Below are 5,411 nucleotides of genomic sequence, written 5' to 3' on the forward strand. Positions count from 1 at the left end.
CGACCTTGTCGTACTGCTCCAGCCCGCGCGCCTAGGATCCACATTGCCTGCCACCCTCATTGGCCTCCATGGTGATGAACTCTTTCAAGCCCTGGTGGCCCTGCAGGTGCCGAAGGTCGCGACAAAGAATGTGCACCTCGAGGCCGCGCTCGCCATGCAGCGCCTCGCCATTCAAGAAACCGTCGACCTGCACATCCACATCTACGAGGAAATCGTCTACCTAGGCCACTACAAGGCAAGCGAGGACAGAAAGACGTTGGCCTTCTTCCAGCGGCTGGAATCTTTGGACGCCATTGTTCGGAAGCACGTCGACCTGGCCACGAAAGCCGCTGCTACTTAGGCGTCGTTCGGTGGGCCGGCGCCCTGACTTGAGGAGGTGGACGTCGTCGATGGATGCATCTATTCTTCTTGCCTCCTGTAACCAGCATTGCATCGCCTCGTGGCCTTAATGTTTTATTAGTATAGTGCTCCCTCTGTTCCCAAATATAAGTCTTTCTAAAGATTCCAGCAAGTGACTACTACATACAGAGCAAAATGAGTGAATCTACACTCTAAACTATGTCTACATACATCTGTATGTTGTATTCCATTTGAAATAGTATATAAAAAGGTTTATATTTATGAACGGAGGGAGTATATGGCATTTTTATTCCAGTCGTAACGTTTTCACTGTGAGGTGGGGCCGCAGTTGAGCAAACCCACCCCGCCCAGCGGGCGTGGCCGAGTTTAGAATTAGAAGAGAGAAACGAGGGAGGAGAGCTAGCTGTAGCACGGACGCTATTGTCATATGGGACTCGTGTTTATAGAATAGGAGTACTGAGCACTCGTGCCTCTTTTTTTTGAGAGAAAAATTACTCGTATGTCTAGTACCACTAGTTGGGTGCGTGCGACCTATAGATGTCATCACTTTAGGTCTCCTTTTTGAACAGCGGCTACGCTTCACAGTACATATTATTTCACGCATTTATCCTCCTATATGTACTCCTAGGCTATTTCCACGTGCTCCCATTCGCCGACATGTGGGACATAGATCATCTGGGTCGTAGTGCATGCATGACTCGGAGCATATGCCGGGGTACTTTACATTTCAGACCTCACGAATTACATGCAAACCCCCCGCAGAAGAATAAATAAATGAATGAATTACTACATGAAACCGGATTATTTTCGTGGAAACCGGAGCATGTTCATTAAATTTTGGACATAACACGTTTATAAAAAATGACCGAACCGAAACCAGTCTAAGGGCCTCTTTGATTTTTCCTGCAAAAAAGGGCCTCTTTGATTCGCAGGATACTGAAAACACAGGAATGGGGAAAGTATGATAGCGATGAACCGAGACGAGGAGAACTCTAACTCAGTTAAAGGTTAGAGTTAGATTCTAACCCTGAACTAACTCTAAACCAAAGAGGTGTATGGATGGCAGGGTTAGATTGACAATAAATGCTCTATCTCAATCATTTGACTACTTTGGACCCTATTTCCTGCCGGATTTGCCGGGCGTGCAGCGAACGAGGGAGGGGTAGTAACTGTTGTCGCCTGTACACACTCAGCTTACTGTTGAATCCAGTTCCCCAAGAGCTGAAAAATGAACTGCCACCGCCGCCTACACACTATTTCACTCGAAGAGACTCCAATGGCGATCCGAGGGGTGAGCCTGCTGGATATGGACTTCAGCAAGGAGTTCCCCTTTGAGTTCGCCGTTCAGTCCTATGGCTGCACCAAGTTGAATGTGATGTACACCAACGATACGGACTCAGTGAAGCTTTGCCTTGCCTCAGTCCTATGGCTGCACCAGGTTCTGGAGTATTCGCCCGTTTCATCGGCAGCGCTGACTGCACCTTCGCTACGGTGGAGAGAAGGAAGAACGCGACGATTCGGCCATCTGGTGCAACAAGCTTGTCGACATCCAGAAGCAATACAAGATCATCAGCAACGGGCAGGAGAAGGACTCCGTGGTTGACCTCGCTGATACCATCATCGACCCCTGATACGCCAACATGAAAGAAGACGACCTAAACACGTGGGAGGTACCTCTGAATCTAGCCTACATAACCTACGCGGCCAAGGACGCATACGCATGCTACGACATGTACAGGCAGATCTTGGACATGAGGGCGTGTCTGCTTCCCGTAACCGACGAGTACATGGACAGCCGCAGCATCATGATCAAGCGTGTCAGGAAGGTCTAGATGTTGTACTTTATCTATTTATAAGCACCTTTATCATCTGATTATTTCATGCATTAGCCTATGTGTCGTAATTATCTGTTTTGTTCGAAATATTTCTTTTAAGAACCAATTAACCTGATTTCTTTTTTTAGTGGCTATTTTCTTATGTATGTAAACTAGTTCACTTGTCCGTAAGAAAAACTAGTTCACTCGGCTGCCGTGCTTTGAATCTCCTTCCTCCCAACATATTCCCCTCCTCAGGTGGACCCAGCAGGTCTCTGAATTTTCTCCCACTTTCTTTTTCGATGTAACCTGAGTTTTCTCCCAGTACTTTCCCCTAGAACCAACTCAACTGTCCCACGTCTAGCCTAAAAATAATAATACCCCACGTACTATTAACTCATCAAATTAAAATGATATTTTATTTCGTAAGTTGAAAGTTCTTACAAAATAAAAATAATAATTGTTTATATATAACTTGGCAAGTTAACTCCTAGTGATTGCGTACATAAGCTTGCAAAGATTTTACTGACGTGCAATCATGTGTTTATGTTTTTATAAAATTTCTCCGTCTAGCCTAATATGATATTTTCACCCAGCCCAGCAAGTCCACGGATTTCGAGAAAAATGCAAATGGGATTTAAACGGGCTGCATAGATGCTACATCATTGTTTCACCCAGCCCACCAAATGGACTAAAAAGCAAATGGACTGGCTGACATGTGGGCCATTAGGTCGAAGCCTAAGAAGGCGTTGGATTCACATCCAACGGCCGGCATTCTTCTTCAATCTCTCGTCTTCTTCCCCTAGCGCTGCCGGAACCACCTGCTCCAGCCTTCGGCGTCCAGCGGCGTTGTTGTGTGCTCCTCAGCGAAATGCTACCCCACCAACGGCGAGGCCATCCCTCCACTCCGCACCTCCTGTTATTCTCTGCCGAGTGTAGGCCCACCCCGCACCCGAACCAGTCAAGTTTCCCACTCCTCTCCGTCTGTGACTCCACTGTCGTGTCTTTCCCATCTCCGGGTCATTCCAGCCTGGGGCCTCGCCGTCGTCTACCGCCTCGGTGCGCTCGGTGCGGCGTGGTCAACACACGAGAGTCATCGGAAGAGGACTGTACGTGGAGAGCCTGACGGCTAGGACCCACGAGGTCCATGGTCGCACGCAAGGAAAGTTCCTCCTTATTACGCACTGTACGTGCACTGTACGTGGGAAGGGCTTCTGTATTTCGCGAAAAAAAACATTCCCCCCGCTGACAAGTCAGACCCACCAGCTATATCTTCGCACGCAAGTGCCTCCTTATTACGCACCAAAAATTGAATACCCCCTGCTAGCTGGGACCCACCATAGTGGGTGGCTAACTTGTGGGCCTCCTAAGTTGACGAGGACGGAGGGCTTTGTCAACTAGTCAATATGAACGATTCTAGCTCCAGTGATCGTACGATGTCCATCCAACGGCCATAGTGCTTCTTCAACCTCTGGTCTTCTTGCTCCAGCCGGCCAAAGCAGCGCCGGTCGTGTCGCCTGCTCCTGCCTCTGGTGGCCGGCTGTGATGTCGTGGAGGCCTCACCGCCCCCTACTACTCCCATGGCTGGCCCAAGGTATCCCTGTACTCACCCACACCCCCTGTTATTCTGTGGCGACGGCAACCTCACGCCGCAGCCGAACCAGTGAACCCTCGTACTCCTCTCTGCGTGGGCATCCACTGCCGCGTCTTCCCCGGCTCCGCGTCGTCCCCTTCCTAGGCCTCGCCGTCGTCCACCACCATGGTTCTCTCGGTGCGGCGTGGTCAATGTGGTCAACGACCGACTTCCATCGGAAGAGTACTGTACGTGGAGAGGCTGACAGCTAGGTCCACGGCCACAGCCCAGTTTTTTTGTGATTTGCCAAGTAAGTCGCTTTGTCAGGCCTGTTGGGCTGCAAATCTTTCAAGACAAGGAGAGCACCATTCGGCTGGCCGAGAAAATGGTCTATCAGTAATGAGAAATGGGTTGTACATTTTTAAAACACATCAAACCGGCAATCAGTTTCAAATATCTTTTTTTCATTTCAAGATTTTTAATTTACATTAATTTTTATGCGTGGAGAATTTGTTGGATTTTATATTGATATACATTTTTTTAAATCAGTTTGAATGTGAGTCGAAATTTTGGGATTAAAAACAGTTCAGACCGCACCGAAATATGCAAAATTTCGTATAATTTTTTAATCGTGGCCACAATATGGGATGTAATGCTAACAAAAAGAATATGGGCTCCAAAAAAACCTTAAAATTAGCAGAAATAATGGCAAACGGGTTGTATGATGTTTTCCACAGATTTGAGGCTTTCCTAAAAAAAGGTTGACGCGTAAGCAGTGACTGTTCGATGTCCATCGAACGGCCGTCGTGCTTCTTCAATCTCTGCTCTTCCTGCTCCAGCCGCTCAAACAAGTGCCGGTGGGACTACCTGCTCCCTCCTCCCCGTGGCTGGCTGTGCTACCGCGCAGGCCTCACCGCCCCACCGTACTCTCATCACTGGCCTAGCCACCCCTCCACTCACCCACACCCCCTGTTATTCTCCGGCGATGGCAGACGAACCAGTAAACCCTCGTACAGTCGTACTCCCCTCCGCGTTGGGAAACAACTGCTGAGTCTTCCCTACCTCCGTGTCGTTCCCTTCCTAGGCCTCGCCGTCGTCCACTGCCCTGGTGCTCTCGGCGCAGCCTGGTCAACGTGGTCAACGATCAACATGCATCTGAAGTGGACTGTACGTGGAGAGGCCGGCAGCTGGGTCCACGGCCGCACGCAAGGAAATGCCTCCTTATTACACGCAAAATAATGATTCCTCCACCTGACATCAGGGACCCACCGAAAGGGCCTCTGTATTTCGCGAAAAAAACGTTACCGCCGCTGACAACTCGGACCCACCAGCTATATCTTCGCACACAAGGAAGTGCCTCCTTATTATGCACAAAAAAATGAATACTCCCCCTGTTAGCTGGGACCCAGTATAGTGGCAGGCTAACTTGTGGGCCTACTAAGTTGACGGGGACGGAGGGCTTTGTCAACTTAGTCAATATGCACGATTCTAGCTCCAGTTACCATACAATGTCCATCCAACGGCTGTAGTGCTTCTTCAACCTCTGGTCTTCTTGCTCCAACCGCCCAAACCAGCGCCGGTCGTGCCTCGTGCTCCTGCCTCCCGTGGTCGGCTGCGATGCGGCAGAGGCCTCACCGCCCCTATTACTCCCACCGCTAGCTAGG

The sequence above is a fragment of the Triticum dicoccoides genome, chromosome 7A (assembly GCF_002162155.2).
Source record: "Triticum dicoccoides isolate Atlit2015 ecotype Zavitan chromosome 7A, WEW_v2.0, whole genome shotgun sequence".
NCBI lineage: Eukaryota > Viridiplantae > Streptophyta > Magnoliopsida > Poales > Poaceae > Triticum > Triticum dicoccoides.